This window comes from Cervus canadensis, chromosome 6 (assembly GCF_019320065.1).
Source record: "Cervus canadensis isolate Bull #8, Minnesota chromosome 6, ASM1932006v1, whole genome shotgun sequence".
Lineage (NCBI taxonomy): Eukaryota > Metazoa > Chordata > Mammalia > Artiodactyla > Cervidae > Cervus > Cervus canadensis.
Window position 1 is genome coordinate 34708875 of NC_057391.1, and position 12827 is coordinate 34721701.

General features: G+C 38.7%; 1 protein-coding gene and 1 pseudogene across 1 annotated transcript in view; both read left to right on the forward strand.

Moving 5' to 3' along the window:
• Positions 1-9176, forward strand: part of LOC122443986 — a 75287-nt pseudogene extending 66111 nt beyond the window's left edge.
• Positions 1-12827, forward strand: part of MDGA2 (MAM domain containing glycosylphosphatidylinositol anchor 2) — an 858597-nt gene that overhangs the window by 717346 nt on the left and 128424 nt on the right. The window lies entirely within an intron of this gene.

The following is a 12827-nucleotide window of genomic DNA, read 5'->3' on the forward strand; positions in this document are numbered from 1 at the left end:
CATGTGCTTCATGTGAACAGTGCAAACGTGCCAATATTTTCAGTCACATAACAATAATTCTACATTGTAACGCCAAAATTTTATCCTGCTGAGAAAACTATTTGAAATATGAAGTAATGGTTATTAGCATTCTCAAAGTGTTTATAAAAAGAGGCAAATACTAATTTTGTAAAGTGTATCACCAGATCTTTGGGGTTGCGTTCCTGCTAATTATTTACAAAGGCTATAGACTATTTTATTTTTAAACTACATTTTCCAATATTGCCAGCTTCTATGTTAGACTGACATTATGTTAGAGACTAATTTACAGTTTGCTTTTGGCACTATTTCCTCAGTCTGCTGTGTAGGAAAGAACATGGACTTTGAAGTCATGTTGTTTTGGGTCTGAAGTCTGTCACCTGGGCTGTGTGGGATGCCTGAGAATATAGCATCTCAGATTTAGTTTCTTTATGTGTAAAATGGAGATAATAATACACATTTTACAAGGTTCCTGTAAGGATTGAATGAGGTAATAAGTATGTGAGAAGTGCTAGCACAGTCATATAGAGTAGATTAATGGATAAGTGTTAGCCGTTTCAATCTCTATCTTTTCTAGATACATTAGCCAGATCCTACAAACTTCTAAGTCATCTTTTTTCCAAGTCCATCCTTTATAATATTTCCCTATTGAATAAATTAGGCTTATTTAAGAATTTACTAGCAATTCTATTCTTTCTGACACCAAGTAAGAGGTGTGTTTTCTAACACCAGTTCTCTGATTCTCTAACATCATCTAGGTATTTAAAAATCAATTCACTTCTGACACTAACTGCCTGGCATTAGTGTAGAGCCTACAAGCTAAAGGGGTCAGTGCCACAAAACTGCTTCCACTTTAGGCATCAATCACAATTCCCAGTTGTCTTCCTAATAAACCGACTATAAATTTGGGAGTTCCCACGACTTGGCAGTTCCTCCCATTTGATAATTTTGATAATTTGCTAAAATGACTCACTGAACTTGAGAAAACACTTTTTCTTAAGCTTCCCAGTTTATTATAAAGGATACAGCCAAGAAAAGCTATGGAAGAAAAGCTTGACCAACCTAGACAGCATATTAAAAAGCACAGACATTACTTTGCCAACAAAGGTCCGTCTAGTCAAGGTTATGGTTTTTCCAATAGTCATGTACGGATGTGAGAGTTGGACTATAAAGAAAGCTGAACACTAAAGAATTGATGCTTTTGAACTGTGGTTTTTGAGAAGACTCTTGAGAGTCCCTTGGAATGCAAGGAGATCAAACCAGTGAATACTAAAGATCATGCCTGAATATTCATTGGAAGGACTGATGCTGAAGCTGAAACTCCAATACTTTGGCCACCTATGGGAAGAACTGACTCATTGGAAAAGACCCTGATGCTGGGAAAGATTGAAAGTTGGAGGAGGGGATGACAGAGGATGAGATGGTTGGATGGCATCACTGATGCGATGAACATGAGTTTGAGTAAGCTCCGGGAGTTGGTGATGGACAGGGAGGCCTGGCGTGCTGCAGTCCATGTGGCTGCAAAGAGTCAGACACGACAGTGACTGAACAGCAACAACGATATTAAGGAAACTGAACTTCAAAAAGATGAATGAAAGTAACCTGTTTATGGCCATTGAGAAACACTAAGCATATTTGAACCCAGGCTAATTCACCTTTAAAACAGTCATTTAGATCTGACCATGTGGTACACTGAAGCATTATGTTACTAAACAGATATATGTTCAAAATACACGTATTTTATTTTTATCAACCATGCCCAAACTTATAAGATTCTTAGATAATGTTGGGTTAGAGATGATGTAATAAGATATTTTTAAAATGAATAAAAATGACTCCTATTAACATGGAACTTATAGTATCAGTATAAAGATAATATTGTAATATAGGTAAGCATGCATACTTTAATATAATCAATGTGCAAATTCTTAGAAGGCAATAACTAATTGCTGTAAATTGATAGGATATATATCTATATAAAATCTTTGTTCTTCATTCCTGGAACCAACCTCCTAAAAGTTTTAGAATTTTCTGAGTGAAAGGATCACCGTTAATTACTTATAACAAGCTCTTTCCAACCATCCTGAATTCATGCCAGTGAGGTGAATCTTGGCTGATCCCTAGATATCTTCAGGATGTGAGCTGGTCTCCAGAAAGACCATGCCATTGTTGGAAGATTGGAACTTTTAGTCCCACTCCTTGACTGTCAGGGAGAAAAGACAGATAAGAGATCCAAACAGTGTTCAAATACCAATGCAATTAATTTAATCATTTTTTTTTAGTTACTAATCAATAATTTTTGTCACTAGATATAAAACTAGGTGGGGTTTCCCAGGTGGCGCTAATGGTAAAGAACCTGCCTGCCAATGCAGGAGGTATAAGAGATATGGGTTTGATCCCTGGGTCAGGAAGATCCCCTGGAGGAGGTCATGGGTAACCCACTCCAGTATTCTTGCTGGGGAATTTAAGGACAGAGAAGTCTAGCAAGGTACAGTCCACAGGTCAGAAAAGAGTTGGGCATGACTGAAGTGACAGCATGAAAATATAATACTAGGTACTCGATGGATTCAGTGGGGTGATGCAATGACTGGGAATTTGTAAGTTTCTTTATAATAAAGAAACTTTATTGTAATAAAGAAACTTTATAATAAAGAAACTCCTAACACAGGAGGCAAATACAATGGATGATAACATTGTATTATTCACAGGAGGAGAGATGCTTCACTTACTGTTGACCAAGCGTAGACTTTCTGAAGGTAAAAAATATAAAACATGAGACTTAGAAATAGTAAAAGAAAGAGTAAAAGGAAAGAATAAAGAAAAGAACAAATTAGGAAGAAAGAACATCAGAGGTTTGTTGTCCAGAAGGGTTTGTCATACAGAAGCATGAAGAAAACCTATATTTCTGAAGCACAATGTTCAAGATGAGAGTAGTTGGGTATATGGCCAGACCCAGAAATTGTAGGACCTGGTAGGCCTGGTTAACAAGCAGGGGTGAGTCAATAAAATGTTCTAAGCAGACGAATAAGGGAGCTGATTTCTCTTTTAAAAGAATATCTGGCCAATTTTAGAAGGTAGAGAGAAGGTCAAAAGAAGAAGCATGTTGGCCTGGTTGAAGACTGTCGCAGGACATTTGTGGTGGCTCAGATGGTGAAGAATCCACCTGCCAATGCAGAAGACCCAGATTCGATCCCTGGGTTGGGAAGATCCACTGGAGAAAGGAATGGCTACCCACTCCAGTATTCTTGCCATGGACAGACAAGCCTGGTGGGCTTCATGGGGTCGCAAATAGTTCGACATGACTGAGCAATTAACACACATGTGAAAGGTAACAGTGATATAATGAAGACTGAGAGAAATGTACTAACTCCTAATGTATTTTGAAGGTAGAATCAATATAAGTAACCATCTTATATAATTACAGACAACATTTTTGAACAAACAGCTGTCATTAATGACCTCTACCATTTAACCATCCTCACACATGCCAAAAACCTGTAAACCAGACTATAAATACTTCACAGAAAGTGCTTTCACTATAATAATTATATAATTGAACTTGTCAAAAACAGTACATGTTTTCAGTATTAATTCCTGACTTGCTAGGATTTGGCACATTTGATTACTTCCTGCTCTAGAAACATACAACTACGTTAATTTTTGTAACACAACTCTCTGGATCCACATATATCTATACTAGTTTACGTTTATTTTCCTTTAGGAACTTTTATTTTCCTCCAACTCTGTGATTATATTCAAGACTAAATTAAAATTTGACATTCTGTATGCCTTTACTATGGGATTCCCAGGTGGTACAGTGGTAAAGAATCCACCTGTCAATACAGGAGACACATGAGACGTGGGTTCGATCCCTGGATCAGGAAGATCCTCTGGAGTAAGAAGTGCAACCCACTGCAGTATTCTTGGGTTTATATATATATAATACTTATTGGAGTATTCAAAGTCCAATGTACAGAGGAGTTTGGCAGGCTACAATCCATGGGGACGCAGAGTTGGACACCACTAAGCAACTGAAAACACACAGACACACAATGCCTTTGTTTATACTTACCTTGAGATATCGTAACAACACTGTATCCTGCAGTCCATGCTCCATTCTGAGGTTTAGATCCATGGGCTTCCCAGTTGGCTCAGTGGATAAAGAATCTGCCTAGCCATGCAGGAGATGCAAGAGACATGGGTTCAATCTCTGAGTCAGGAAGACCCCCTGGAGGAGGAAATACTGCCCTCTCCAGTATTCTTGACTCAAATACCCCATGGACGCACCAGCCTGGTGGGTTGCACAAGACTGCATGACTGAGCATGCACACACATTCCTCTTGGCAACATGAGGCATGCATTTCTGAGCGTAAATTAGCCAAAATACTCCACAAACCCCTTCAATGCTAACAACTGAAAAATGCTAGAAAGTATTCTGAAAATATTATGAAAGCATTAAAGAGTTTGTTAAAAATGCCATGCCAAATTTATGTGAATATAGTACAGTGAGACTACTTTTGTCCTGCGGGCATTTGCTGATACGGGCAAGCTTGAACTTAAGTTTCAATGGCATCTTGGGGCAAGAGGAGTAGAACTCCAAACCCAGGGTGTTTCCTGGGAAAGTATCTACCAATAGAAGTTGGAACTCAAAGGACTGTTCCAGAGAATAGCAAAGAGACATAAGAAAGCCTTCTTACATGAACAATGCAAAGATACTGAGGAAAACATTAGAATAGGAAAGACTAGAGATCTCTGCAAGAAAACTGGAGGTATCAAGGGAATATTGAATGCAAGGATGGGCACAATAAAGGACAGAAACAGTGAGGACCTAACAGAAGCAGAAGCTATTAAGAAGAGGTGGCAAGAATACACAGAAGAACTATACGAAAAAGTCTTAATGACCAGGATAACCACCATGGTGTGGTCACTCACCTAGAGCCAGACATCCTGGAATGTGAAATTAAGTGGGCCTTAGGAAACATTACTGTGAACAAAGCTAGTAGAGGTGATGTAATTGCAGCTGAGCTGTTTCAAATCCTAAAAGATGATGCTGTTAAAGTGCTGCACTCAGTATGCCAGCAAATTTGGAAAACTCAGCAGTGGCCACAGGACTGGAAAAGGTCAATTTTCATTCCAGTCCCAGAGAAGGGACACACCAAAGATTACTCAAACTACCCTACAATTGCACTCATTTCACATGTAGCAGATGTTCAAAATCCTTCAATCTAGGTTTTAGCAGTACATGAACTGAGAACTTCCAGATGTACAAGCTGGATATCAAAGAGAAGAACCAGAGATCAAATTGCCAATATGTGCTGGATCATAAGAAAACAAGGGAGTTCCAGAAAAACATCAGCTTCATTGACTGAAGTAAAACCTTTGTGTGGATCACAACCAACTGTGGAAAATTCTTAAAGAGATAGGAATACCAGACCACTTTACCTGGCTCCTGAGAAATGTGTATGCAGGTCAAGAAGCAACAGTTAGAACTTAACATGGAACAACAGACTGGTTCAAAATTGAGAAAGGAGTATGTCAAGGCTGTATATTGTCACCCTGCTTATTTAACTTACATGCAGAGTACACTCTGTGAAGTACCAGGCTGGATGAATCACAAACTAGAATCAAGATTACTGGGAGAAATATCAACAACCTCAGATATGCAGAAGGTACCACTCTAATGCAGAAAGTGAAGAGAAACTAAAGAGCTTCTTGATGAGGATGAAAGAGGAGAATGAAAAAGCTGTCTTCAAATTCAACATTAAAAAAGTAAGATTATGGCATCTGGTCCCATCACTACATGGGAAATAAATGAGGAAAAAAAGTGGAAGCAGTGACAGATTTTATTTTCTTGAGCTTGAAAATCACTGCAGATGATGCCAGTAGCCATGAAATTGCTATTAAGACACTTGCGTCTTGAAATGAAAGCTATGACAAACATAGATGGTGTATTAAGAAGCAGAGACATCACTTTGCTGACAAAGGTTCACACTGTCAAAACTATGGTTTTTCCAGTAGTCATGTATGGATGTGAGAGTTGGACCAGTAAAGATGAGGGCCAAAAAACTGATGCTTTGAAACTGTGGTGCTGGAGAAGACTTCTGAGAATTCCTTGTATAGTAAGGAGGTCAAATCAGCCAACCCAAAGGAAATCAACCCTAAATATTCATTGGAAGGACTGACACTGAAGTTGACACTCCAATACTTTGGCCACTTAATGGGAAAAGCTGACTCATTGGAAAAGACCCTGATACTGGGAAAGATTGAAGGCAAAAGGAGAAGGGGGTGGCAGAGGATGAGATGGTCAGATAGCAACTCTGAATCAATGGACATGAATTTGAGCAAACTCTGGGGGATAATGGGAGACAGAGGAGCCTGACGTGTTGTAGCCCATGGGGTCACAAAGAGTGTCACACGATTTAGTCACTGAACAATAATGAGATATTGATGCTAAGAGCTGCCTGTGGACATGGATTTCTAGAGGAGGAAACCATCATCTTTGGCATGAAATATTCTCATAAATATTTTTAAAGGACAATGAGTAGCACAGAGTTAAAATTAACAAATACACAGCAACAAGGTGCCCTGAGAGAAAGTTAAGAGAAAATCTCTCTCAACACTGTAATTAGAAATATCAGATGGTTTAAAATAACGACTTTGTTTAAAGAAATAAAAGGCAAGTCTTACTACCTTTGCAGGTAATGAAAATGTACTAAAACATTGGTATAAAAGTATACCAAAGAACTACACATAACATTTATAAATGAAAATTGATAATTAATTAGTTGTTACTAACTAATAACTAATGTAATAACATGATGGATGAGTTTAGCCAATTAAGCAGAACTGAAGAAAAAATCAGTGACTGAATTAGCTCAGATAATTTATTCCTAATGCAATGCAGAAACCTCAAATGGAGTATTTGGAATAGAGGTTGAGAGACATGGAAGACAGAATAAAAATGATCTTCAAGTGACAGTAAAAAGAGAAGCCTACAGGGGTTATTTGAAGAGCTTACGATGAGAATTTTCCAAAACTTTCCTAGATGAAAGACATCAAACATAAATCAAGAGATTTAAGAAGCCCAAGATATCCAAACTATAGAAAGGAGCCTACACCTAGAAACATTTTACTGAAGCTGTATAACATCAAAAACAAAAAAGATTTTGAAAGTAGCTGGAGGAAAAAAAAAGGCATTCATTTCTCTTCATTTCATTCATTTCAAAGTGTGAGACTTTGAGCTTACTTCTCTACAACAATAATGGCCTTCTGAAGACAGTGGAATTATATCCTGATGTGCTGAAAGAAAATAACTGCCAACATGTAATCCTATATACAAGGAAAATGTCTTTTAAGAATGAAATTAAAAATATATTTTTTAGAAAAATAAAGATCAGAAAGTTCACTGAAGCTAATGCTATATGATATAGGCGAAAGGAAAGTGATCATAGATTTGGAAGGTCTATAATGAAAGAAGGAATTAAGTGCAAATAAGGCTTCCTTGATAGGTCAGTTGGTAAAGAATCCACCTACAGTGCAAGAGATCCTGGTTCAATTCCTGGGCCGGGAAGATCCCCTGGAGAAGGAATGGGCTACCCACTCGAGTATTCCTGGGCTTCCCTTGTGGCTCAGCTGGTAAAAAATCCACCTGCCTTTAGGAGACCTGGGTTTGATCCTTGGGTTGGGAAGATCCCCTGGAGAAGGGAAAGGCTACCCACTGCAATATTCTGGCCTGGAGAATTAATTCTACGGACTGTATAGTCCATGGGTTCACAAAGAGTCGGACAGATTGAGTGACTTTCACTTATCTTATCTTACTATAAGCTAGTGTATATGTGGGTAATTTTAAAAAATAGTACAGGTTTAAGGTTATGATGATATTCAATAGATGTAAAATAAAGACTCAGTAACATATGTCAGATTTGGATTTAAAGGAGCAACATGTTCTAAGATTCTTATTTTAAGAGGATGGTAAAGATATTAATTGATATTTTTAGATAACTTAAGTATGTATGTTGCGTGCTTTAAGACAATCAACAAAATAATAGAAACTGTTAAAGTCCCAATGAATATCAGGAAAAGGGTTACAATAATGATATAGTCCTTTAATATAAAAAAGACAAGGAAAGTACACAAAAAAGAGAAAGTATGAAATGAAAAGGAACACTCATACCCAAATATATCAATGTATTAAATGAATAAAGGGAAGTATTCTGGTAAAATAAAAATATAGTCAGAGTTTTTTGGAAAAAAAAAAAAAAGGAAGAATATAACCATGTGCTGTTTAAAAGAAGTGATTGATTTTTGCTGCCTGGACATCAATTGAGAGACTGAAAATCCCAGACTCTATCGCCCTACACTTCCGTCTATCACCCAAAGCCTGCCTGACCCACTGCTGCCATGGGTGATGGGAGGATCTGGTGTACCAGGTGGAGCTGGCCCAGCCTGCTGAGCGATAGGATGAAACGATGGAATCCAGGAAGAAAGAAGCAGGGTTGGATGTGGAGTTGACAATTGAATAAAGAAATCTCTCATCTGTTGCATGTGAAAATGCTACTGGAGCTAAGAGAGCTTCCTGGAGAATAATCAGCAGCACTGAACAGAAAGAAGAAAGCAAGGGAGGTGAAGGCAAACTCAAAATGATTAGGGAATATCAGCAAATGGTTGGGCCTAAACTAATCTGTTGTGACATTCTGGATGTACTGGACAAACCCCTCATTCTAGCAACTAACACAGGCAAGTCCAAGATTTCCTATTATAAAATGAAAGGGGACTACCACAGGTGTCTGGCCTAATTTACCACCGGAAATGGGAAGAAGGAGGCTACAGAGAACAACCTAGTAGCTTTAAAGATGCTAGTGATATTGCAGTAACAGAACTTCCACCGACACATCCCATTTGCTTAGGTCTTGCTCTCTATTTCTCTGTATTCTACTATGAAATTCTTAATGCCCTCAAACCGTGCCTGCGGGTTGGCAAAAGCAGCTTTTGATGATGCAGTTGCAGAACTGGATATGCTGAGTGAATAAAACTATAAAAACTACATTTACTATGCAATTATTATGTGATAATCTGGCACTGTGGACTTCAGACATCAGGATGATGGTGAAGAGCAGAATAAAGAACTGCTGCAGAATATGTAAGATGGAAATCAGTGAGATGTAAAAGGCAACAAGAGAAACCACCTCTGAACACTCCACACTCCCCATGCCACCCCTCTTGGAAACCCACCAATGGTACTGAGAACCACCAAATCTGACTTTTTACCTTCAGGCTCAGAATTTAGGCTCCTGCCCTATTTGGTTTGTTGTTTTTAAACGCTTTTCAAATGTTCTTACAGGCAAGAGTGAATTTCTGCGGATTTCACTGGTCCCAAGCGTTGGGTTCTTTAAAACACTAACAAGACTGTGTAGGGGCCTTTTCAGCATTACTGTATTGTCCCCTGCCAGATTTGGCAACAGTGCCTTTAGAAACGAAAGTTACATTTGAAAACCATTAGACTTTCAGGTGATGCAAGCATGTAAGAGACAGGTGAGTCACACTGTAGAGATGTGTGTGGTATCATTTTCCCTTTTTCTGATCATTCAAGTTGAACTTTATGCCAGTGTTTACAATTAGTTGGATGTTAGCTGGAGGTGATTAAAGGTTGTTTGTTGGGGGGGGGAATGTTGTAATGGTTTTGCTATAAAAAAGGGTTTCAAACTCTGCTGAAATATTGCTAAAAAGCATGGTTCTAGTAACGGGTCAACAATCCGTGGCTGCTCATTCTTGCCTATTTTTACTCTCCCTCCGAAGCAACTTATCATTAAAGGTAGTATGGAAAAGCCTGCATCCATGTTCAGTTCTTTGTTTCTTCTACCCTCTTCCCGCTGCACGCCACATCCCCCTCCTTTGCTAACTCAACCTCTTATTCAATATGTGTAACTTGCAGCTAATTTGTACTACTAGATATATATCTGACTGGAGCCACAAATACAGAATTTCTATCATTCTTACTGATACATGGTACAGATTAAATTAAACTTAAAACAAACCTGAATTTAAATGCCAAACATTATCACACCTCCATCCTTTATCCTTCTAAGATAAAACCTCTACTCTAAACATACAATAAACAAAAAATAAAAATATAAGAGGTGTTTGTAAAATATAAGGTTACTGAAGTGCGAAATAGATTTAAGGGGCCAGATCTGATAGACAGAGTGCCTGATGAACTATGGACGGAGGTTCAGGACATTGTACAGGAGACGGAGATCAAGACCATCCCCAAGGAAAAGAAATGCAAAGAAAACAAAACGGCTGTCTGAGGAGGCCTTACAAACAGCTGTGAAAAGAAGAGAAGCTAAAGGCAAAGGAGAAAAGGAAAGATAATTTGAATGCAGAGTTCCAAAGAAGAGTAAGGAGAGATAAGAGCCTTCCTCAGTGATCAATGAAAAGAGAGGAAAACAATAGAATGGGAAAGACTAGACCTCTTTAAGAAAATTAGACATACAAAGGGAAAATTTCATGCAAAGATGGGCTCAATAAAGGACAGAAATGGTATGGACCTAACAGACACAGAAGATATTATGAAGAGGTGGCAAGAATACACAGAACTATACAAAAAGATCTTCACCACCCAGATAATCACGATGGTGTAATCACTCACCTAGAGCCAGACATCCTGAAATGTGAAGTCAAGTGTGCCCTAGGAAGCATCACTATGAACAAAGCTAGTGGAGGTGATGAAATTCCAGCTGAGCTATTTCAAATTCTGAAAAATGATGCTGTGAAAGTGCTGCACTCAATATGCCAGCAAATTTGGAAAACTCAGCAGTGGCCACAGGACTGGAAAAGGTCAGTTGTCACTCCAACCCCAAAGAAAGGCAATGCCAAAGAATGCTCAAACTACCGCATAATTGCACTCATCTCACATGCTAGTAAAGTAATGCTCAAAATTCTCTAAGCCGGGTTTCAGCAATACGTGAATCGTGAACTTCCAGATGTTCAAGCTGGTTTTAGAAAAGGCAGAGGAACCAGAGATAAAATTGCCAACATCCACTGGATCATCAAGAAAGCAAGAGAGTTCCAGAAAAACATCTATTTCTGCTTTATTGACTATGCCAAAGCCTTTGACTGTGTGGATCACAATAAACTGTGGGAAATTCTGAAAGAGATAGGAATACAAGACCACCTCACCTGCCTCTTGAGAAATGTGTATGCAGGTCAGGAAGCAACAGTTAGAACTGGACATGGAACAACAGACTGGCTCCAAACAGGAAAAGGAGTAAGTCAAGGCTGTATATTGTCACCCTGCTTATTTAACTTATATGGAGAGTACATCATGAGAAATGCTGGGCTGGATGAAGCACAAGCTGGAATCAAGACTGCTGGGAGAAATATCCATAATCTCAGATATTCAGATGACAGCACTCTTATGGCAGAAAGTGAAGAGGAACTAAAGAGCCTCTTGAGGAAAGTGAAAGAGGAGAGTGAAAAGTTGGCTTAAAACTCAACATTCAGAAAACTAAGATCCTGGCATCTGGTTCCATCACTTCATGGCATATAGATGGTGAAACAGTGGAAACAGTGAGAAATTTTATTTTTGGCGGGCTCCAAAATCACTGCAGATGGTGACTGCAGCCATTAAATTAAAAGATGCTTATTCCTTGGAAGAAAAGTTATGACCAACCTAGACAGCATATTAAAAAACAGAGGCATTACTTTGTCAACAAAGGTCCGTTTAGTCAAGGCTATGGTTTTTCCAGTAGTCATGTATGGTTGTGAGAGTTGGATTATAAAGAAAGGTGAGCACTGATGAATTGATGCTTTTGAACTGTGGTGTTGGAGAAGACTCAAGATTCCCTTGGACTGCAAGGAGATTCAACCAGTCCATCCTGCAGGTGATCAGTCCTGAGTGTTCATTGGAAGGACTGATGTTGAAGCTGAAACTTCAATATTTTGACCACCTGATGCGAAGACTTGACTCATTTGAAAAGACCCTGATGTTGAGAAAGTTTGAAGGCGGGAGAGGAAAGGGATGACAGAGGATGAGATGGTTGGATGGCATCACCGACTCAATGGACATGAATTTAGGTAAACTCCAGGAGTTGGTGATGGATAGGGAGGCCTGGCGTGCTGCAGTCCATGGGGTTGCAAAGAGTCAGACTGAGTTACGGAACTGAACTGAACTAAACCAAAAGTATAAATGGATTGGAAAAGCCTAATATGTAAATATTGACTAAATGAATACCAAAGTAACTATATAAATAGGAGACAGAGTTTTAAATTATAAAATATTAATAGGATAGAAGATTATATTTCACAATGCTAAAAGCTTCAAATCATCAATAACAAAAAGCAGTTTTAAATTTGTATGTGCCAGTCAGGATGGCTGCTATCCAAAAGTCTATAAGGAATAAATGCTGGAGAGGGTGTGGAGAAAAGGGAACCCTCTTACACTGTTGGTGGGAATGCAAAATAGTATAGCCACTATGGAGAACAGTGTGGAGATTTCTTAAAAAACTGGAAATAGAACTGCCATATGACCCAGCAATCCCACTTCTAGGCATGCACACTGAGGAAACCAGATCTGAAAGAGACACATGCACCCCAGTGTTCATCGCAGCACTGTTTATAATAACCAGGACATGGAAGCAACCTAGATGCCCATCAGCAGATGAATGGATAAGGAAGCCGTGGTACATATACACCATGGAATATTACTCAGCCGTTAAAAAGAATTCATTTGAACCAGTTCTAATGAGATGGATGAAACTGGAGCCCCTTATACAGAGTGAAGTAAGCCAGAAAGATAAATAACATTACAG